The 24,233-nt window shown below is 44.3% G+C and overlaps 1 protein-coding gene across 3 annotated transcripts in view; it reads right to left on the bottom strand.

Annotated features, from left to right (window-relative positions):
- The window catches only part of Jazf1 (JAZF zinc finger 1), a 300,528-nt gene that overhangs the window by 128,005 nt on the left and 148,290 nt on the right, over positions 1-24,233 (bottom strand). The window contains exon 1 of one of the 3 annotated variants that reach the window (XM_032906472.1): positions 17,984-18,623. The exons of the other annotated variants lie outside the window; for them this stretch is intronic. The gene's annotated coding sequence lies outside the window, so the exon portion shown is untranslated. Of the gene's footprint in view, positions 1-17,983; positions 18,624-24,233 lie in introns of those variants that run through there. 3 annotated transcript variants of the gene reach the window in all.

The following is a 24,233-nucleotide window of genomic DNA, read 5'->3' as shown; positions in this document are numbered from 1 at the left end:
ACGAGGCTCCCTAACATAAAGTAACAGAGGGTAAAGAGAGAAAAAGATTAATTTAGAGTAGGAAAACTCAGTCCACAAAGCACAATGATTTGTTCATTCATTCATAAAAACAAGATATTACATTGCTTTTCAAGAAATTCCAAACATCAACAGTGATAAAATGCCCATCTGTCACACAAGCTCTTGCACAACCCCTCATAAATATTGGCTTTCACTGCTTACAGTTACGACGTGGGCATGGTTTTCACTGGTTAACTGGCTAAGAAGGAAAGCCTCTGTTAATTATGCTCACTTCAATACTGGAACAAATTAGTTTACATTGAAAAGCTCCATCAATTTGAAAATCTATGGAGTATTGTTCTTGTTCACTGAGCACTTCTGAGTCCAGCTTCATATTCTGGAGGACTCGTCTCCTTTCTGAATGTATAATGAGCTGATTATAGCTTTTCTAGACTCTTAATTAGAAAGTCTTCAGTGCTTCAGAGTCGACAAACAGCACATTCACTGGGGCTTTCCCTCAAAGGGGCAGAGTCCTGCCCATAGCAACATCCCACAATGGCGCTTCTCTAGTGCAGGCCAGTAATGGATGGATATACTCCTCCCAACCAGAGGCATATTCCCAAGCTTCCCATGTGGAGAAATCACTTCCTGAATATATGAAAAAGAAATGATTGTTAATAAACATGGGGCAGGGGAGTCACTGGGTGTTGTTTCCATGAAGAAGAAAGATTAAAGCACTTCACACTAATTCCTTCTCATTAAAACCTCGCCCATACCATCACACGACTGAAAGCTCCTGGTTACTCCTGCCCAGATGTCATGACTGACAGTTTCAAGCACCTTGGCAATGCATTTACTACAATGGTGGATTTGAGATATATGGACTCCAGTGTGCATTAACAGGAGACGGAGGAAGGAGACACGGTGGCTCAGGACACGAGTGTAAAAAAATAATCAGGTTGGTATTGCTTTTGACTATCAGACTATACAACTGTGTGGCAGAGCCAGCCTAAGTTTTATTCATTATGCCTGAAGGGGCTTGAGACCTATATTAAGAATCTCTAAAGACTATACATGGACTGACCCTTCTGACCTCGCAATGAATATCCTAGTAAGAGCACCAGTGGAAGGAGAAGCCCTGGGTTTTGAACCCCAGTGAACTAGACTGGGGGAGGTGGCAATGGGGAGGGTGGGAGGGAACACCCATAAGGAAGGGGGGGAAGGAAAGCCAAAACTCAAGTTAATAAAAAAAAAAAAAAAATCCTGTGTTCACGCTATCACTTTTCCTACGCCAAGAACTCCAGGGAGCTCCATCAGAAATCTTCCTTCCTTGGGTCTCTGGCACTGTAAGCCCTGGGAAGCTGAACTAGGAAATAAGAGACAAAGAGTCTCTGAAAGGCTCCCTCAAGCCCAAGGCCAAGGTTTTGGCAGAGCAAATGAGAACAGATCAGTAATTTGCATTTCCTCCCCTTTTATATCCCCAGTTGTGCCTGCAGCTGAGGCTGCGGCTTGGTCTCCGGTTGAGCAATAAACTCACTGGTTGTCTGGACACATGGAAGTCCCTTTCCGAGGGGACATGATTTCCAAACAGAACCCTTAACGCTCATCCACGTTTGCTGCAGTCTCGACACAGCTTTGCTGTCCTCCGCAGAGTGTGCTTGTCGGAGGGGAATCTACAGAACCATGGTTCAAGGGCAGAGTGTCCTGTCTGCATAAACCACCACTGGCAAGCCACACAGGCCATGGTGCAAATGGTGACAGATGCACCAAAGTAACAAATGACACTGGAGACAGAAATCATGAAGCTGGGAAGGAGGGAAGGTTAGAAAAACAAGGTCATAGCACAAGTCCCAGCCAAAGGTCTCTCAAGTCTCTAGCAAACACTTTGAATTTGCGCTCCGGCGTGAATGGGCAGCTGCTCTTTGGAGATGGGGTGTTACATAGAACTAGGCTGAAGAGACAGGCACTGCTAGAAGCCTACACTTTGTTGACTGAAGGGGTGAAGGGTTCAGAAGCCAGTAAACATGTTAGGCCATCTTTCATTTTCCATTGTTCTTGCACTTGGCTTCTAATCAAAGAGTCTTCCTATAAACCATCTTCTAAGCATTCCAAATCATTCCTCATTAAGCTTGGTATACTTACTAAAATGTATTAAATGTTGCTTTCTCAAGCTATCCTGAATTTAATTTTTCTCTTTTATTAGTGTGTGTGTGTGTGTGTGTGTGTGTATGTATGTGTGTGTGTGCACGTGCGTGCGCACACATGCGTGCGGGTATATACATTTATATTAAATTTTCTACTGCAAGCTTGTAATAATTTCGATCTTGAAGTTTTCCTAAAGGCTTGTGTGTTGAAGGCTTGTACTTAGCCTGTGGTACACTTAGAAAGTGCTGAGACTTTGTGCAGGTGGGATCTAGCAGAAGGAAGTTAGGTGATTGGCGATGTACCCTTGAAGCAATGAGGAGACCCTGTTTTCTTTCCCCAGCTTCCAAGCCAGGACGAAGCCAGCACATCCCAATCACTGCGTGTGCCCAGCTCTGGGTTCTGTATTAACACGCCTGCAGCAGTGCAGCCTACCAGCCACACGCTGAGATTCTGGAACTGAGCCGCAAAAATCTTTCCTCCCAATAAGCTGAGCCTCTCAACTGTTTCATCATAGTATTAGAAATCAGATTAATGCGGAAAAGTTCTAGTAACTCTCTGAAGAAGGAGAGTCCAGTATCTTCTTTAACACACCATAGCTCTCTGATGCTTAACTGAATGGTATTGCTGTTGATGCCACACAAACTGAATGGCAATCTTGTTCGACAGAGCATCAAGCATGTGCAACATTCAGTTGGTAAAGCAAGAGTCTAAAATTCCATTATTTTTGTTCAACATATTCTATAACCCAAGTTTGACTTATACTTACATTGCCTCAAGAGGTAAATTGCAGGCAGACCTCTGGGAGCTTCTAAATGTTACCTTTTCTGAAATAAACCACTGGAAGCACCTTAGGTATAAAGCACTCCCCCCTCCCCCCAACACACACACACACACACACACACACACACACACACACACACCCATTTCCCCCTGGAATGCAGACTCTAGTAACTAGTAACAAATGCCCTCAGGCCTCAACCTTCCTTTTAGATTAAATGACTCTTCAAAGCAACCCGAATTAGAACATCCACCAAAGATGTGCCCTCTTGGAAAGGAAAAGTTGTTCTTGGTGTAAGTGAGGAAGAGACTAAACAAGGGCACTGGAGAGACCGCATCAACTACTGGCCCCAAATGAGCCTGGGCTGTCACTTGCTTGCTAGTGGCTGTGTGGTGATTATGACTTGCTGTTTTATGGGTTTTAATTATGCTGCTGAGCACTTCACATTCAGAAAAGTATGATGGCTGTTTTCATTACTTCTTCCTCTCTGACAGCAACATAACTTTCTGATGGTAAATACCCTTCACAGAAACAGACTCCAGACATAGACTGGCTTTATGAAGTAGGACGCTTCCCCAGCTCCGTCGGGATCTCGTCCAGAGATTATGAAGGCAAAGGGGACATCATCACCTGGTACCCGAGAGTCTCTCTAACCACTAGAGAGTGCTGAGCTTGACAAAGAAAGGCTTCCTTATACACACAACATGCAGTTCAGAAGTGGTTTGGACTACAATAAGCCCCTGCAATGGGTAATCTAAAAGGAAATAAAATGTGCATATACTGTCATCTCTCAGACAATTCTCTGGCTTGCTCGTTCTTAGTGCCAATCAAATGAGGAAGTGACTTCCTGGAGATATAGACTCCGTGTCAGAGTGGTCTGTAGAGAGAACACTTGTGTGCTTCTCCTTCAGTGGTGCTCCTGAGGCAGCTCATCTGGCAATCTGTACAACATGGCCAGAGTACAGGGACACATGGCAGCACCCGCCCACTGTCGCATGATCAGAAGTGTCAGGAAGACAAACTCTCAGTGGAGCAAGGTAGGGCCAGAAGAGAGAAGACACAGACTGCATCATGCCACCCCTGCTAAGTTTCCAGGACAGCTGCTATCCCTCCCATCTCTTGGGGCAGCAGTTTGTTCTGTGATGAGGACTGAGATCTTTATCACCAGACCCAGGAACAATGGGAAAGCTTTTCCTAGCTGTGCCCTAGCCACTCAAGGCTTCACAGACCGAACTGAATGGCAAAGTCCTCATTGTCACAATATTAGCTCCAATTGCTTCTCAAGCAATAGCAGCCAACAAAAACGATAAAAAAATTAAAAACAAAGTAAGGTGATGGCTGAGCCCAGGAAGGAACATTCAACTGCCCTCAGTGAGAATGCGATGTGATATGTGATGTGTGTGACAAAAGGCCCTCTCCCACCTTGCTGAACCCCTAATGCCCTTGTTCATCTGTACTAGTCTCTGTCACTGGAAACCAATGACAAGCAATGCTAGGGACCTGTAATTTGTTTGTTTGAGGGGAGTCTCACATAGTCCAGGCTGGAGTCAAACTTGCTATATAGCTGTGGATGACCTTGAACTCCTGATTCTCCTGCTTTAACCTCCAGAATTGAGTGATGGGATTACAGCTGAGCACTACAACACTGCTTTTTTGTTTATGTGTGTGTACTTTTTTTTTTAATAAATATTCATTCCTAGTGCCAACGTCAAGCCCACAAGAAAACTCTATTGGTGTTATTTGGGGAGTCAACCAACATTCAGTCATGAACTCATGGACTTTGGCCATGACTTAGTTGGGTACCTTGCCGGGACTTTATATATCCCAAATTACTTATGATTTAATAAAGCCAGAAACCAACCAACACTGCTGCCTTTTAACCATACTAAGAAAAACTTGGGCAATGAGCTCTCTGTAGGTTGTGAGGCCACTATGAAAAGAAGATATGCTTTTGATCTGTAGAGAGACCTCCTTGACATTCTACAGTTTCCAAATACCACTTACTGTTTAAGTGCATCACAGTGCGCTCTCTCTCTCTCTCTCTCTCTCTCTCTCTCTCTCTCTCTGTGTGTGTGTGTGTGTGTGTGTGTGTGTGTGTGTGTTTTGGCTAAAAAGATGTAGGTGGGAGGCTGAAGGCTGTAGAAGTAGAAGACTTCAGAGAGTCAAATGCCCAGCCAGCTAGATAAGTGATTTTGAAGAGGAATCCTCACTTTTCTTTGGAATCGTTCAGTGATTCTGATACTGCTCCCAGCTTCCATTCTTCCCCTTAGCTGCCAAACTCGCAAAGACAGATCCTCATTTGTTCATCACTCGCCCAGCATTCTGGGTAGGGCTTGTCGAACCCTCCTCTTCCCTCTCAGGACTTCCTGCACCAAAATAATACTTTCATCCTTCCGCACTCTGCAGCCTTGAGGGACTTGTCTCAGCTCATCCTATTGCTGCCACCCTCTGCCCTCCAGTGCCCAGCAAGTACATGCAGGGCATGATTAATTCCATGGTGGGAACACTGAAGACTTTGGGTCAAGCACATTTGTTTCCTTGTCTGTTCAGGGCTCCCATGAAAATGTGGTAGAGGGTAAGAAAAAACCATCAAGGGGAGTAAACAGTAGATAGAGATAGGAGGTAAGTTTTGGGATGCAACAAAAGAATGAAGACATAGCAAGGCTTGGATAAAGTTATCTTTATCTCCAGACCCTACAGCAGGCGCATAAGAGCCAGGAGCTGAACCTGAGAGACCCTGCACTAAAAGATGCCTGCTATAACATGGAGACAGCTGAGAGCCTTGAAACAGAGAACTCTTTAAAAGGTCATGGAGGAAAACTAAGCAGGTCATCAAGTGCCTATGGATGGAGGGACAGAGAAGGAGAGCATGAGGTTAGAAGTCATATTGTAGAACACTGGCAGCCAGTCAGGACTCTTCTTCTACTCCATTAGGCAGGTGTAGAGCAAAGAGAGCCCAGATGTTGACATCTGGTGCTTCCCTAATTAAATAATGTTCCTGTAGTTCTGTCTATAGCCAACGGGCTCCATCTGTGCCTCCACCCACAGGCGTCTACCAGCCTTCCATTGTGGTTGTGAAAGGTAAGCCAGTAACAGCCAAGAAATGATGACTAAGAAGTGTAGGCAAAGCCTTGAACCTGAGAGAAAGCCACTAAAGCATGGGGAAAGAGTAGGAGGAGAGGAAAGGGAGAGGGACAGGGAAGAAGAAAGGGACAGGTAGCTATGCTGGAACCAAAGTGCAAACGGTGCAGGCCTACACACTTCTGTGACAAACTTCCTTAAATGAAGCTGGTGTCATGAGGGCTAGAACCACAAGTTCCATGTTTTGAGTCTTGCTGAGCCAGTGCTCGATCACCCCCAGGTGAGGCAGCTCACTGCTTCCACCCAGGTGTAACACTGGGCTCCACACAAACTCTACAGTCATCTACAAATGTAATGGATTTTCTTGAAACTTTTACCCCATCTTTTTTTCCTCCATCTTTATTAAATTGGATATTATTTACATTTCAATTGTTATTCCCTTTCCTGGTTTCCAGGCCAACACCCCTAACATCTCCCCTTCCCCTTCTATATGGGTGTTCCCCTCCCCATCCTCCCCCCATTACCGCCCTCCCCCCAACAATCACGTTCACTGGGAGTTCAGTCTTGGCAGGACCAAGGGCTTCCCCTTCCACTGGTGCCCTTACTAGGATATTCATTGCTACCTATGAGGTTGGAGCCCAGGGTCAGTTCATGTATAGTCTTTGTTACCCCATCTTTAAAACTAAATTTGTTGAACAATTTACAAAGATGGACTTTTAAAATTCATTGCTGGTCTACTTCTGATGCTGAAATAAATATTTCTTGTTGGCATTGGACTTAAAAAAAAATCCTATGAGTGTATTTAACCAGCCTTTCTGAATGGATCAACTTTTCCTTAGTTTATAGACAGGTCATTTGAAACTTTTCCCAGGCCACAATTTCCATTACAGGAAACTCACTGCAAATTATACTTAGACTCTTGCCTTCCCCAAATCACTGTGAAATCCAGATGCGCCTAAGTGTTGCTGTAAATTTTATGAGCTTGATATCTAAAAGTCAGGGATTCTGTACAACACAATAACAGCATCTATTAAAAACCACTCATGTTCACATATGGAGCCCGAGTTTTCCTGCTACAAGTCAATGACTACACATGATTGAACCAGGAGCTCTCTAAACAATGCTCAGAGGTATGCACAAATACTGCAAGTGCAGCGTGCCCTGTGACTAGTGTAGGCAGAGGTTTTGCTGTTCTGCTTCCTAATTCTTTATCAATCCTCAAATTCCTATGCTCACCCACTAAGGAGCTATTTAGAAAACCTGGTCTTAGAAGTCAAATGTAAGCCAAAGGCTGTCAATAGTCCATGTCCAATGGTGGAGGCTCAGTAACTGAATGAGCATCCAGGGTGAGAAGTAAGGCACAAGACACAAGGGTAAGTGTCGGCTCAGAGAGCGCTATGATCAGACCAGCAAGGAGCACAGACCCGGTAAGCCACTGATCCCTGCACAGAGATCAGAGCACTACATAGGAGACAAAATACTAGGAGAAAAGGGCTCACGTGGGAAGGTTTTACTTATGGAGTCGACAGTGAGTTATTCACAGGTGATGGTGGGAAACTAGTGTGACTTTAAGGCAGCAGGTACTGAGCTGAAAAAGCTGTGGGCATTACAGAAGGGCACTACAGTTTACCAGACAATACTCATTAACTATAGGTTTTTAAATTGAGATACTTGAGGAGGGTGGTTCTGAATGGCAGGCAATCCTCTGTAAAGGCAATGTCTATAGACACTGGGAGGAGGGTGCTAGTGGATCCTGCTGGAAATCCTACACTGCACATAATCAGATAACCTACTAACCAAACCACCCGACCTCCAATGTCAGTGCCCAGCAGAGAAACCCTGCTGGAAACCCATGTGGTGTTTATCAAGAATGGAGCTGCTACATGTAGGCGCTTTTTGGGTTTCCCTATTTCTAAATCAAGAGGCTAGAAGGCTACTCAGTGGACGGTAGGACAGCAACACAAAGGTGGTTGGGACTTAGATCTTAGGAGCCCTGGCTTGCTTAGTGGAGTTAGAGAACCTGAATTCATTTCCTAAAAGACATCCTGAATTATTGTCATGTACTCCCTGCTTAGAGGAAATTCTCAGTAGCTCACAACTGGGCAAGAGGATTATTGTAATAACCAGTTAACAATAATCCAAGGGTTAAAAAAGATAGCTCAGTTGGTAAAATGCTTGCCTTGTAAGCACAAAAACAAGTTCAAAGCCTAGCAACCATGTAAAAATGATGGGTGTAATGGCACCACTTGAAATCCCAGGGCGGGCTTACTGGTCAGCTAGTCTAACCAGGTGGGCTCCAGGACAATGTCACGCCCAGTCTCAAAGGAGGTGGACTATCAACTACCTACACACAAGTTTGTGTACATATGTATATGCTCAACACAGACACACGCACACACACACACAGACACACACACACACACACCCTTCAATGATTCAAGACAAACAAACAAATATATAAACTGCTCCAGAAACGTGGAATGATTCTCTATGATGGTCAGGGCAATGTTTGGAAGAAAAGTGTCTAGGACTCGGAATAGAGACCAGCTTGGGCAGGTGAGCAGAAGGAGAAAGCAAACAGTCTGTGAAGTTCAGATTGGCTTGTATGTCAGAGGCATGAAGTGCAGAGCAAACTTTTTCTGGAGGGGCTGAGAGACTCTCTTGATAGTCAGCCTTAATCTCAAAGGTGAAGCACTGGGGGAATAAACTAAGGTGGCTTCTGTTAGAGAACAGTGAGCAGGGGTAGAGGAAGAAGACAAAATTGGTAAAAGAAACAGAAACACAAGGTTTTTCTTATGTTATGGAGTGAGTACCTCATTATCAACAACACAGAACCTCAAACTGTGAAAAATATTTGATGTTTTCCAAGTGAGGTCTGCGCTCATGTGTGAAGGATGCTGTGCAGAACCAAGGGGTTGGAGCTTCAGGGAAGAGAAGGATGAAGGGCTCCTGATGCAGACAGGAACAGAAGTGCTAAGGAATCTCACCACACCACCACACATTCCAACAGGCAGCAGAGCCAGGCAATGCCTGCAAACAGCAAAGATTCAAGCACCCTGATTAAAGATGCTGTCCTGAAACTCAGCCAGGAGTCAGCTCCGCAGGGATAAGGACAGGCCTGGGGGCACACTGCATTTGAAACCAAGTGACTGGGACAATTCCCAACTGAGGATAAAAGGCTGGGAGAGGGTGAGTCAAACCGGGGTCTTTAATTCAGTGTTAGTGGATCTGGTATGGCCTCTCACTAAGGGAATCACCCTCTTGCTATAATCTGTGTTCTTCCTTTTTATATCTCTGGCTCTAAGCCTAGCCTTTCACGGCTTAGCCATCTCTCCAGCCCTGATTTTACTTCTTGGTGTTAAGATACTGAGCTACTCTACAAATCCAGCTGCTTCCATTCAGCATGAGCGTTGTAAGTCATAGGCTTCTTTTCTCATCACTCAAATATCGCTAATACAGTGCTTTCAGCTTAGAGAGAAAACAAGGAATGGATTTTGAGTGTAAGGCGGTGCTCTGCTGCTCAGACAGAGCTTTAGCCCATCATGGATTTTGAAATTAAGACTGGCACTTCTGTGAATTGCCTGCATCTGATGGTCAACAGCTTACTGATGCATGGGAACGCTTTAAAACTCATCGTTCAAATGTGAGTCATCGTGGGTGCATGGCGTTCTCAATAAACATTTCCTTCTTTTTTACATCATGCTGCTCTGGAACACGACTGCCTGATATAAGGATTACATTTCCCAGCATTCCTTCCTTGGGTCTAACATCCTTTGAATCTACAACCTGGTCAGTAAACTACAGGACTTAAAAGTCTCCTTGAAAGTGTGTGCCTTTCTTTGCAGTGCTTTTCCTCTGGGTGACTGGAAGAATGACTATTACTCATCTACTTCAATACAAGATAATCTTGTACATGGAAGTCATCCTAGGCAAAGCCAAGCAGGAGTGGGTGTGGCTGAGCAGGGAAACCCCACCTCTTTTCTGGGCTGGCCTCCAGTACTCTGCAACTGAGAGAATGAAATTCTCTTCCACTCCAGATCCTGTTCCTCAATGGCTTCTCAGTAAATGAAGCCAAATCTTCATACAAACAACAATAAAACCAACATTCTACACAATCAGAATGCTAGCTCAGATTCTATGAGGAACATGAGCTATGTGTGCCTTTGCTTTTCTGGATTAAAGAACGTAGATTATATGCACTGCACTAAATTAGTGAGGCACTAACAACAATGGTAGAGTAACGCCCACATTGCCATATCATGAGGCTAACTCTGCAGAGGGAGGATTAGGGAATGGGAGGAAGAAGAGAGAAACTTCATGTCAAATTATGGCTTTGGTTGCTCAAGCCTTTCTCCAGTATTGGTTATTAGTGGGCAATAATGAAGCAGACTGCACTGCACACTGCTTCTGAGTTACCAACAATGCGATAAGCAGTAACCTTTGCAGCTGTCAGGATCTTTTCAGGGAGGCAATTAAAGTGAAAAATGAGAGCGCGCACAACTTCCATCACCCAACACCACGCGTCCCAACACCACCTACGCGCTCTGACTTCCGAGGGGGCGCAATCTGAATATGTATTCATGCAGATCTGTCCCCATTTGTTCATCTTCTTTTCTTGTAACCCAAGCTACCCTTACCTGACAAAAGAGATTTTTTTCTTTAAAGGGCAACTCTGACACTATGAATCCCATTTACCTGAAACTTACACACACCGTGACATCTTTCCTAGCTGCTTAAAATAAACTTTCTTTCCCTTTCCCTTCAGGAAATGTGTTTAGGACGAGCTAGGATTCCAAAGGAGAAAGAAGTTAAGAATGAAGTAATCCAACTAGAGAAGCACTAAATAACCAAGCTGAAAATAAGCAAGAATAACCGGTGTTTATGGAAGGTCAAATGTATACATGTCAAGTGCTGTGTGGTAGGCACTGACAAAACAGAAACAAAGCCCGAGCTCTCTAGCAGACCATGCTCCGTGCAACAGATGTTGTCATCCATGAATTTCACACTAGAGAACCATGTAATCAAGTTACAAAATTAAAGAAAGCACAAGACTTATCTTTTAAGTCAGTTTACAATTTTATGTTGTGTGGCATCTGTAGTTGTCCCAGGTACATGTATGTGGCCTATGGCCGCAGGATGGACACACTTGCTAGGGAAGCACTTCATATTAATTTTAAAGAGATCACAACCATCTTAAGAAAAACACTACTTGCTTTTCTGCTAACATGCAGGAGTTGTTTATGGTGCGACTATCTTCGGCTCTACATACCTGTAAGAACTGGAGTAAAATACAAGAGAGCCCATGGAGAGAGCTGTCCGATAGACTGAAGCTCCCACACTATACAGAAACTGCTGTGTAAAATCCTCTCATCCACTTGGTCGCTGGCCTGGAGACTGGTGGCTCTCCACTAGAACTGCAGATTAGTATCTCCTAGCTGATTGGACAGACCGAGGGCTTACCGCCTGCACCCCAGACAATTACACTGAAGACTGTGGAGGCTTGGGAATCAGGAAGTAGGAAGCAGCTCAGTGGTAAAGAGCTGGCTGTATTAAGTCTGGCAACCTGAGCGGATTCTTAGAACCAAAAAGGTAAAAGGAACTCTGCAAAATTGTCCTTAGATTTCCATAAGTATGTCTTCCCAACACACTTCACATCACAGACAGACAGACAGACATGTAGAGTGTGAGAGATGAATAGACACACACAAAGACAGACAGATAGACAGACAGACAGACACACACATGCACACATGCACGCACACAATTTTTCAGAAGAACTGCCTGGGAAAATTATCAAAGGAAAGAACTTGAGTCTTTTCCCAAGCCCCAAAAGCAATTGCGAAACTGGAAACAACAAGTGGTTGAGCATGTTGCAAAAGTTTTGTGAGCAAATCCATGTGGTGAAATCTTTTGTTTGTGTGTGTTTTGTGTATGCATGTATGTGTGAATCCATGTAGAGGCCAGAAGTTGATGTAGATGTAGAAAGTTTTTCTTGGTCTCTCTCCACCTTACTGTAAATAGTATTCTGAGATGGCATCTCTCATTGAACCTGGACCTCACCAGTTCACCCAGACTGGCTGACTAGCAAATCCAGGGATCCTGGTCTCAGAGCCATTTTCCCGCCCCCTAGTGGAATCGCCTGAAGCACTGCTTACATTTTCTCCTCCTCCACTTTCCAGTGGCCAAGCTTAGTAAGGATGCAATCAACTTAGTGTCTCCATGTATTTTTAAAATTAACTCACAGAATGGGAAGCAGTCTTCGTGTATTCTGATGACTAGGGACCTTTTCTTTTGTGTGGGGACCACTAATGGTTATTTCTTAAAACTAACAAGGTACCATCACTTGAACTTTGGGACCAAGGATTTTCTGTAAGACCGTGTTCCCTGTGTTCAGGCAGTGTGTTCCCTGTGCTGGTTATTCTTCACCTCGGTAACAAGTCAGGCCATCATGAAGCTTGTGTTCTGGGAGCCCACTTCATCTAGGATTTGGCAAATACTACCCCCCTACCCCCATCTCCACCCTGCCTCCCACAAAACCAAAGCCCTTGTTTCTATTCTTCTAGTCTCCCAGGGGAAGTCAAAGAACTGCAGCCAAACAAAAGCCAAGCAGCCACGGGAGGCAGAGCTGAGCTCTGGGTTCAGGGCTATGCAATGGCTCTGTCTTTAAGTATGCATTGGTTACAGCTTGAACTGAACACCTCTGGCTGGCCTTCAGGGAACTACACATGCTGTGTTCCCAGTGTTTAGTCTCATGGGGCTCAGCGGTGACACACGGTTTGGGACAGATGGCTCTGGAGTCTGTTCTACACGCTTATGAGTAGGGACACACACTGAGCAGTACCGCTGACAGTGTGGACTTGGGCGTTGGGAAGTTCCTGGTCCTCTTACTTACCACTTGGCAGATGGCACCTGACAATCTTGGCTTCTGCGGAAGGATTAGGCAACTCTACATATATATATGTATGTATGTTTATGTGTATATATATATATTTTAAATAAAGCTTTTCTCTTGGATAGGCAACACTGTGGAAGTCATGGGTTTGTTTTGATGCTAACTTCACGACTGGAACAAGTTTCTCAGGCTGAGCTTTGTTTTTTTTTTGATACAAAGTCAGTGACTCATAGCTTATGCAGTTGTTATGAGGTGGTCAAGGGAATTTAAGGGAGCTAAGCTGTTTACTGCACAGAGTATAGGGACTAGTACATGGAAAATGCCTAATAAATCTTAACGGATACTAATATTTCAGGCTGTTGGTGCTCACTGTGGACTTACAGTTGTGAACAATCAACCATTCCTAAGTGGCAGAGAGAGCAGAAGAAAGTCCTTACCATCCAGGGCCTACCATGCATGGATGAAGGGGGACCAGCTGCTTCCATGCAGTCCTCACAGCAGAGCGCTCCTCTGGAAGAGCAGAGGTGGGCAGACCCTGAGCAAACACTGAGCAGGAACATGGTCTCCAGTGTGCTCATCTGACTTCCAAGGCCTGCCTCTTTGCTGCTCTCACTGCTTTCCTCAAGTAGGGATAACTGGTCTCAGCACTGAGCCCTTCTCCAGTTGCTTTTGTTTTCTTGTAAGAGGCTCACACACAGCTCTGGCTGCCCTCAGACTTGCTAGGTAGTCAAGGATGACATTAATCTCTTTTCTAGATTATAAAGTGAATCATATCTCTTGCACAAATGAATTCTTATTGCTAAATTAAACCAAACAGCATATAACCACTAATATGTAAGATTTGTTTTTCTTTGTTTTTACATATTAAAAATGTTTTTCTTCCTGTATGGCTCAATATCATTTTATACATTTCAGAAACACTGCGTATTCCCTAGGCATTCTGCCTCGCATGTTATTCTTTGAGTTCAATTCAGTTGTGGATACCAGTCAGAGGCCTGGTGGCTCCCTAACAGGCACGGCGCCCATCTTCTAAGGACATGTATGTTGCTGACTCTCAGTGCTGTGTATAAAGATGAACTGCACGAGGCTGGTTGGCTTTGGTTTTATTACCATGGTGTGAAGTATCGGATGACCAGCAGAATGGGGTAAGCCCTTTCTCTCTCCCTCCCTCTCTCCACCCCCCAAACCCGCCCCAGTAGCAATTTTAAGTTCATGTGGAAACTGATAGAAAGGGACAGAGATGTGTCATGTCCTCTGTCCTTCCTGACAAGGACTGTCAACATTGACATTTCCCTACTAGTTTGTTTTTTCTATTAAAAAGGTGCTTCATGGAATTCTTTGGAATGCTTTGGAAGAGATAACAAATGAGATATCAGGATCCAAACGAAATGTGAAGGTTCTGTATCATGTTTGAGTAAAATGGACATCATCAAAGCAAGCACAAGACTCAGGTCCCTCAGTGGGCTCCAGCAACTTTGGCATTTGGTAAGCTTTATTATCAGTAGAGTTCAGAAAGTGGAAGGCAGAAATGTTAATGGATTTTCTAAGCTTTTTTTTTTTTAAGATTTATTTATTTATATATGAGTACAGTGTAGCTGTCTTCAGACACACAGAAGAGGACATCAGATCCCATTACAGATGGTTATGAGTCACCATGTGTTTGTTGGGAATTGAACTCAGGATCTCTGGAAGGGCAGTCAGTGCTCTTAACCACTAAGCCATCTCTCCAGCCCTTTTCTATGCTTTAAGACAATGTTTAATAGTCTAGATATGACCACACTATCTCGAGGCATTGAAACATCTTGTGGAGGTGGGGTTCGGGGTGGAGCTTGGCCTTTCAAAGGAATGTAGAGGAAAGAATATGCTTTAAGAACAGTAGTTGCAGAATATCTTCACCCCCACAGTAGTTGCTAGTCTGTCTCTCCCCTCAACCCACTCTCACCTCAATGAATTTTTCAATATTTCACTGCAATCCACACCTAGATATACATTCTAAATTCTAACTAGCACACTAATCTCTCAGACTCAAATATTTTTAGAAAACATCATTTAAACTTTAGTAAAATGTAATGTACCTTGATTAATAAATTTCTTCAAACACTGGGACAGTTCATTAAATTTATCTCATGACCTACTAGTAAGTCCTAAACGAGATGTTTAGGATTACAAATCTTGCTAAGTTACGAATCAATGTCATGCATTAAGCCCCCCTTTATTATTTGCATGATAATACAATCTTAGTATACATAATATTTACACTTTGACTGCACCAATCAAACTCTCCAAGCATATCTCTCGATTGTTGTTCCTTCAGGACCTACACCAGCAGCTCTTAATGTCCCTGCCTTCTATACACATCTTACCTGCACACTATACTTCCTGTTCCCACTAGCCTGCTTGTTCCTTTCTGCCTTGTTCTGAACCCCCTGTTCTGTCCCTGCTCTTCTGCGACTGGTTCTCCATTAGAGGCACCAGGGTGGAATGACAGTGTAAAAGGAGTATAACAGGGTAGTTATACTACCCTGGGTGGGTTTCTGTTCTATCACTCCCCACTAGGTGTGGTTTAAGACAGTGGCTGCAATTGTCTACTGGAGCCATGGCTATGACAGTGACCCCTCTCTATGATAACAGTGACTCCTCCTCCATGATGCCAGTCTGCCCAGGCTTTGACCATACTGTCACTTCTGCTCCTTCAGCATCCTGCTCTTGTTTGGTCCTGGGTACCCCAGGCTCCTTTTGCCTCCCCGAATTTAACTTTTTTTGCTGCTAGATGATACACCTTTGTGATACACACTGTTTCTCTACCTGAAAAAACTTGCCTACTTCTCTTTGACCATCCTTAGATTCATCTTCTAAGGTCTACTCAAAAAGTTACTTCTCTCCAGTGTCTTCTGCTGCACTACAAGGTGGAATCTGCTTTAGTGCCCCTTCTAGTGAAAGGATGAATTACACTGTAATGTTACTGTTCCCAACAGATCCAGTCTCTCCAAAAATAGCTCCCAACTCCTCCTCTGTGCCTAGTACTTAGCACAGATGTGTCAAGTAATTATGACTACAGAGGAGCCCATAAATGAATGAATGGTAATAGGACTTAATTACTGAACACAACACAGTTATGTGCCGTTAAGCAGTATTTCCTGACAAGACTATTCACAAAGCTACTGCTTCCCAGTGACCCCCACTCGGGGATGGTTTAGTCTAAGCAGCTGCTGGGATCCAGCTGGAGACAAATGCTGACTGCTGCACAGTGAACCAGCTAGGTAGGCCTTCCCTAACTAGTTCCCCACAATCCCATATCACCTGGCAGGGTGTTTTCTGCTTATTATGCTAATGAGATTTTACTTGAAAGATGTAATTATTGCTGCAACCCAAGGAAATAATTAATGGCCAATTTTAGTGGGCAAAATATTCATTAATCAAGTCAACAGACAAGAGACTACAGAGTTTAGGGGGGAAAAGCCCTCACAGAGGAGGAAAAAGATAATCACCTAGAGGGTTCTCCTGTCTCATAAATATGGGTTAAATCTATTCAATTACAGGCTCTTCAAAGTTCACTTTCAGATTTCATCCTATGCCTTCTAAAGAAGTCTATGTTCAAACACCTGGCTTCAGGTCACATGGTGAAACAGGATTATTTTTAAATGTTTATGAAAGAACGAACGTGTTTGCATACAGTATTATTACTCAGCTACCAAAGGTTCTCTTTTGAGATGGAGTCTCTCACTGGCCTAGAACTCATCAATTAACTAGTCTAGCCTGTCTCTCCCTTCCCAGCTCTGGGATTATAAGACTCACTATCATGCCCAGCTTTCTTTATGTGGGCTCTGAGGATTCAGGCTCTCCTGCTTATAAGGCAAACACCGTACTGATTATCTCCCTAGTCATTTTGATAATATGAAACAAAAATATTTTGTGAAAACAAGGAGACAACACTGATCTCAAGGTTAGTCTCTTTGAAAGGTTCACCCCAATCAGGGATGTTTGAGGTCACAGAAACCACTTTCTGTTCTCTTAGGTTACAGGAAGGTAGAAGACGGTGGTCATAAGAACCCAATTCAGGTTGGCGAATGTTTACATCATCATTGTGCCTTACAAACACCTGACTTCTCAAATCCAAGGGAGGATGATCTCTAACATGTTGGTGATCGGAGCCTGGGAAATAAAGGCCATTAAAGACAAAGATGCTCTGGAGGTTAGATTAAACCTACACTTAATAAAAGGTATAGCATAATGCATCTAAAACAAATGAACAAAATAAACATGAACCATGTCCTCTGGCTTCTCCCACATAGCACTTTTATAATATTCATACCCTCAGATTTATGGTATTATACATTATTTGACTGACATGTCTCTCTGTTACATTATAGGGATTTAAGGACAGGAGATGGATCACAGAAGGCAGCATATAATCACTGGGAGTCAACTTAAAACCAAAAAAAAAAAAATCCATGTTTTCATTTAATTTTAAATGCAAACACCATATTCTAGGTCCTATTTGCCCATAAAGCCGTTTCACAGTCCAGGAAAAAAAATCATTTTAAATAATGCTCAGCATCCACATCTTAATGGTCTAGATGCTAAAACTTTTCACCAAAAGTAATGATCTCCAGGAGTAAAAATAATATAATTATAACTGAACTACTCGGTCAGCTAAATCATAACCAGAAATGCACGGATATGTATTTCATTCATGTGCAAAAGGAGGGGAAAAGAAAAGAAAACCTTCATTCTGGACCATCAGCATAGCACTAAATTTTGATCTGTCATTGAAAACAGTCACTTCTATTTCTGGCATATGCCATGACAACAGGGCATGGCAATTGGCAAAGACAGTTCATATTTCACATTAAATCTCCCCACCTGACCTTAGGAGTACAAGATGGAGAGACTCATGAATAAGGAATTATTTGTTACATAAACAGTTCTTTTCTTCTCAAAACAACACGCACATACAGACACAGACACACACAGACACACAGACACACAGACACACAGACACACAGACACACACACACACACACACACACACACACACACAAACACACAAGAAAACCCCTCTGAGTGAAACCACAGAAAGGTCTTACCTGTCTGTGAGGAAATGTATTATTGGTAATACGTTTGCAAGATTGGGCAGTACAGACCCAAAGTGTGCTCTCCAGGTGGCTCTGTGGTCTGAAGGACCAAGCAAGCCCTAGGAGTACTTCTGTGGAGAACCCTGGGGTTCAAAGGCATTGCCAGGTATTGTGTGTGTGCCTCTGAGAGGCAAAGCTCAGAGGTGGGGCTGAATGCTGCGTGTGGAAGCAAGCACATCTGGTATTCTCCCCCCAACTTGTGTTGAAACTACACATGAATCTGCATTTAAATGGAGTTTTTATCTTTCCACTAGTCTGTCCTTAAATGAAACTTGGAGAAAAGCTTTGTAGGCATTTCCGTTATCTCAACCGATGTCTCCATAGCATGACTAACCCTTTGCTTCCCAGTGTGCCCCACTGCCCAACCCCAGAGCTTAGCAGTGTGCTCAGGCTTCAGCACAGCCCCGGCTCTCTGACTGAACTGAGATGAAAGCCCCACTGTGCGAAGCACCTGCACACAGTTCAGCCAGGCCTGAGAGCGCTGTAGTGTTGAGTGGGGTAAGCCCTATGGAGGTTCTCTTCTGGACCAGCACCCAGCACTGACCCTTTTACAGAAACAGAAGGCCATTCAGGGTGGGTAATGTACTAGAATATTAAAGAGCTTCTCACGCTGCCTGCAGGGCCTGGTCCAGCTGCGGGGGTTGGGGGGAGGGGCACCTAGGGTTTCTGATGCGCAGGCCTGGGAGCAGTAGGCATCAAGCTTTCAAATAAGATTCCAGGGACTCTGATCCTGCTGATGGTACTAGGGGCAGCTCCCAGAAGCACTGCACTCAAATGACCACAGCAGTCTGGTCCTCTTGAATTGGGTAACTGTGCCATGGGTAACCGAAGGCTTCAGGCTTCTCTGACGCAGTAGAATACTCGCAGGACAGCAGTAATACCAGGAACTAATGAACTACCAGGAGGGACTGATGGTTCCGGTCCTTAATCCTATCCCGCTGTGGTTCACAGTGAGACAAGGACTGAGGAAACGTGTCCCAGGAGACTCCCAGCCAGGCAGCAATCTTAATTTCAGCACTCATATCTGAGTCACTGACAGAGACACAGGTGTGGCCAGCAAGAACAACAAACTGCCTCTAGTACTTCAATAAAATCACAGCAAACTTTCCTAGCAATGGGCCCAAGATCAACTTTTCTGAAAGCAACTAGTGGTAGACCTGGGCTGGAAACCAACCCATGGTTGCTTGTTAAATCAACTCAAGCAGTAGATCTCACAGCTGTACAAACAGTGGTTTAAAATCCAAGTTAACAGCCACCCAAATAGATGCTATACTTCGGTTCTAAATCCACACACTCTTCAACCACTGTCAGCTAAGAGACATGGGAAAGGAATAAAGAAAAGGCCAGCAGCATCTGCCTTTCTCAAAGGACACTGGCTTCTGGCTCCTGGAGTTTCAAGTGTGAAGCCACTGACCAGTGATTCACAGGGAATCGCGAGGGTGACTCGGCAGTGTTTCTCTCCCTACCCTGGGGATCTATCTGCCATGAACTCCAGCTAGAAATATAAGCAGTGAGAAATATAAGTGTCAGAAAACTCAATACTTCTGGGTTGTCCAACGTTAACCTTTGAAGAGTTTCTGGAGTAGAAGTAATCAGGAAATTGTTGCCTCTGAAAAGGCTCTCTGTCCCTAGGAAGGCAATAGCATGAAGATGGAGGTCGTCCACAGGACAGCCACACACCTAACTACACACACAGAGCCACATACACAGGGCTGGCTGGCTGCTTAGCCAATCCTATCACAGACCTCTCATAGCCACAACTGAGAGGGGGAGGGGAGGAAGGGGCTCTGTAATCTGCAGCTTTGAAAGTCCTGCTTTTAAACTCGGAGACTGACTGACACAGCTTCAGAGTCCTCAGAGAATACATTCTTTTGGGCAATTCCAGGAACCGTGTGGGAAAGGGAATAGGTTTTATTTCTTTGTTTTGTTTCCCTCATTTTGAAATTTTCACTTGAAAATTAAGGAACTGAACAGACAGTCACAAAGGCTATGGGGAAACTGGCTAACAGTTACAGGTCATCAAAAAAGGACATCAGGTCAAAACTAAGCAAATCCAAGAAAAGCATGAACTCTACTCTGGGTAAGAATGTATCACTAATACTAATATAACCAAGATGTCAGTAATATGAAAAAAAAAAAAACTGGGGTTGGGAATAGTAAATAATTCTGTATTTTTTCTGTAAACTTAAAACTAAAACAAAAAGGTTGTTTAAAAAGTGAGGGAACAGATGATCCTCAGACAATGAAAGAGGGCAGACACAGTTGCACTGTTTTATGTATGCTTAAGATATTTTTAGAAGAGTTTGTAATTGAAAATATTTTAGGCTTTGAAGCTATAAAAATACACATATGCACACTCTCATACACATTTTCACACATACATACAGACATAGATGCACACACAGATGCACACAGGTGTACACACACACACACACACACACACACACACACACACACAGATGTACGCCTCACACACACTTAAAAAAATAGTTTTTCCAAAGAAGTAAAGGATTTGTGTGGGAAAAAAATGCTATGCTCATAAAAGGCCTGAAATATATACACTTCAACAATTTGTTGCTGTGAATCCTTTCAGTAGCAGCCACTGTGCTCCTGACAGATGACCCAGGAAGAAGATGGATTTGGTCTATCTACCTCCAACGACCCAGGCCCCACATCTCCCTGACACTGAGGTCTCCACATTCTCCTGTGAGGACATTTGTTCTATGAGGCTTGCATCCAAACAAGTGCTCTTCCAGTGGTGGGCTACAGCATAGGAATATTGCCCTTTGACACACCAGTGGCATCTGAATGACAGCCATAGTGCGCATGAACTGCAAGGAGAAAAGCTACCCCAGTTTTAAAGTCACACCATTTAGCCATCTCCCTGTGCCAGTCCTTTGCTGAAGACTGGAGAGCCTTAAATCAGTGGGGAAACCTGCAAGCTTTCATTTGGGAGTAGTGACTCAGAGCTGTAATTCCAGCTTTTGGAGGTGGAGGCAGGAGGATAAGGAGTTCAAGGCCAGGCTCAGCTACAGCAGACTTGTGATAAGCCAGCCAGTAAGCTGGCCAGCTACCCCACCTTTCATCTTAGAGGCCAGTTGGAGCTCACATCAAGTCATTTGCATACTGCTTTCTTACCTGTTCCAGCCTCCCCAGGAGTTAAAAACACACTGAAACCTGGAAGTTGGGGGGAAGGAGGAATCAGAGGCCCAGACAATCCATAAACTGAATTCAAATCCCTGGAATAGTAGGGTATTCCTAGCTGCCCACACACTCCTGAGGTGGACTACTTTCGCTCTGCTGTTTTAATGCCAACACCATGGTGTGTGTGGAGGCCAGCCTTCTTCCAAACCTTTACCCTGGCACTCACTCAGACCAAAGGAGAGAGGACCACAGAGAGGAAACACCAAAGCTTACTGGTTTGCTTTCTATATCAAACATATCCATCTCACATGCCTGCTGGCTGCCCTTGCTCTTGAACATGTCATTACCTCATTTTCTATTGTTCTCCTTTCTCCTGCAATGGACTCAAACCTACCCCTTCCCTGACAAGCCCCAAGGAGGATCTGCTTTTTTATTTTGCATTGTCTGCTGTCTTATTTAAGCACAGTTTATTGAACATTTACTATGTGTCACAAACTATTCCAAGTACTAGAAAAATAACAGTGAACAGAAAGGAGAAAATCCCTTCTGAGGAATGGGGAGTGGGGCTTACATTATGAGTAGGGTAGAGAGGTTCATGGGAACAAATGTAAATATATCCCCTCGCACACAGTATGTCAGGTAGGACCTTCTAGGAAGAAAAGAGAACACACGAAGGGCATAAGGAGATAGGGGGTCCTCTCATAGCACCTGACATCATATGCTAACTCATTCAATGTGTCTGTATTGCCTCCACAGCTGGATATTTCATTCCTTCTCAAGGACAGAGCTATTCTGGAGTTCTTTCAGCACAGACTTAGGAACATAGTAGGCGATCTCCCAGTTCTTTCATAACAGAAATTACATAATTATTGGAGCTGATCGACATTTTAGAACCTCAGACCTGTGCAGGATGAGAGAGATGGATTACTCTACATGGGAGCTGTGTTTGGGAGCTGTCCCAGTTCCATCCCCCATCACTCTATCGCAGAGCTGTGTCCTGGGCAGGGGGTATAGCCCAAGCCAGATGTGGTAAAGTAGCCAGGGCTGAGTCTTGGGCATTGTCTGAGTGTCCCTGGGATTAGGAAGTGTTGTATGAGGTAAGAGGCAGTGCCTAGTGGAAGCTTGCTTCTCATCATGGCATTATCCCCCCAGGAAATGAAGATCATCCTCTTAGGACCTTGAGTCAGTTCTCCGGAGACTGAGCTGAGTGACTCCATAATGTTCTCTGGCTTTGTGTCTTAGGATTCTATCTGTTCCTTTCCTACACTCAGGCACATACATTGTCTCACCAGAACCCAGCGAACATCCACTGGCACCATGCCCTTGGACATCTAGGAACCTCTTTCTGTATAAAGTTATCCAGACTCAAGTAACTTTATTATAGGGTCAGATGCCAGTTAATGGCCTGTGAACTCCTACACTCATGACATGGGCATTTGGTAAACAAAGATCAACACAGAATATGCGATCGTTTATTGGAAAGAAACAAGCTAAGGGATGGAAAGGAGACTGGGTGATGTGGTTGGGAGGAGGGGTGGTGTGGGAAAGGTTCTTCTGAGAAGGCAATGTTCCAGCCATGACCTAAACGCCCAACAGGAGCCAGCTGGGCAAAGGTGAGACAGGACTGTGCTGAGGCAGAGGACAAGGCGAAGGCCCAGGGGTGCTATGTGCAAAGAACCATGTCTCAAGGCCGAGGCTGGGGGTGGGGGCTGGCTCTCAGGCTCTGTGGGCTAGGGAGTGAGCATTACTCCAGACAACGGGAAGCCATGCCTGCTACTATGCAGGAGAGAATGAGATTTACATTTCAAGATCACTCTAACAAGAGAGCACCCAAGTCAGTGACCACATGCTACAGCGAGGCCTGCTGCCCTGGCACAAGGATTAACTGTACAGTCACAGTACACAAAACCCATTATAACTATCGGGATTCTATAATCATTGATAGTCTCTGACTCAGTCAATCTTTAAACCAGCAAAAGATGGATTCCATATATTCCACATGGTAAAATTAAGGCTTCCCTGCATCTTAATTACACTAAAATTCTCGTTAAGGAAGGAGAGAAAATTCAATAAACATCTCTCCATGATGTCTCCTCTGTTTCACAGCTATGGAGGAGACAATTACACCACGGTCCTGTTGGAATATGTCTTGACAGGGATAAAAAGGGCTAGTTATGGCTGGTGGCACTGAGACACCAAGAGTCTTATTCTCAAAGAAGCTTGCCTGAGTTCTCTGGGTAGGGCTCCTGCTTATATAACCTGTAACTTTCCTTCCCTGTCCTGTTTTCACATGTCCAGTCATCCTTGTGGCTCATCTGCAGATGCTCAACAAGTTCCTCACACAGACACCCTACTTTTAAAGAAGCCTCTGCTAGGATCCCTCCCAAATCTTTCCAGAAGCTTCCATGTGCTCTCTCTGCCTCTACACCAGACACTGGAAAACTCAAAAGGATCAGACAAACCAAGGTCTACCTTCTTCCTGTCTTGCTTTTATCTGTCCTCTTGGTCAGACCATCTAAAGAAAGGAATAGCACACTCTTCTCATGTCTGTGCTCCTCAAGCATGAGGGTGGCCACCATTGTGGGCTTGGAGTTTGCCCGTCCATGCTCACATTCCATCTCTGAATCATGGACTATCAGGAAGGAGTGGCCTCAGCAACGCCCTTCAGTAGATCTCAGGTTGGTCTAGGGAGCAGCTCTAGGAAAGCTGCAGCTAGTCCTGCACAGACCTTCCCCTGTGAGCAGTTCCTCCAGTCAACCCTCCCACTGCTCTCAGCGTCCTACCACCCATGTGCCTATCAATGCACGATGGACTTTAGTTTCTTGTGGGAAGAGAAGGAATAGGTTGATGTTCATAACATGGTGTCTGTGCTAGAGCCCAAACTCTTGTTTAATGAATGTGTTGAACAAATGTTTGATTGGATATTGTTTTTTGTTGTTGTTTGTTTGAAGCATGTTCTTACGTTATAGTGAAGGCTGATCTAGAACTTGTTATGTAGACCAGGTTGGTCCTGAACTCGCGGCAACTGCTTGAGTGCTGCAATTACAGGCATGAGCCG

This window comes from Rattus rattus, chromosome 6 (genome assembly GCF_011064425.1).
Source record: "Rattus rattus isolate New Zealand chromosome 6, Rrattus_CSIRO_v1, whole genome shotgun sequence".
Classification (NCBI taxonomy): Eukaryota; Metazoa; Chordata; class Mammalia; order Rodentia; family Muridae; genus Rattus; species Rattus rattus.
The sequence above is the reverse complement of the archived record's forward strand: the minus strand, read 5'-3'. Positions and strand labels throughout refer to the sequence as shown.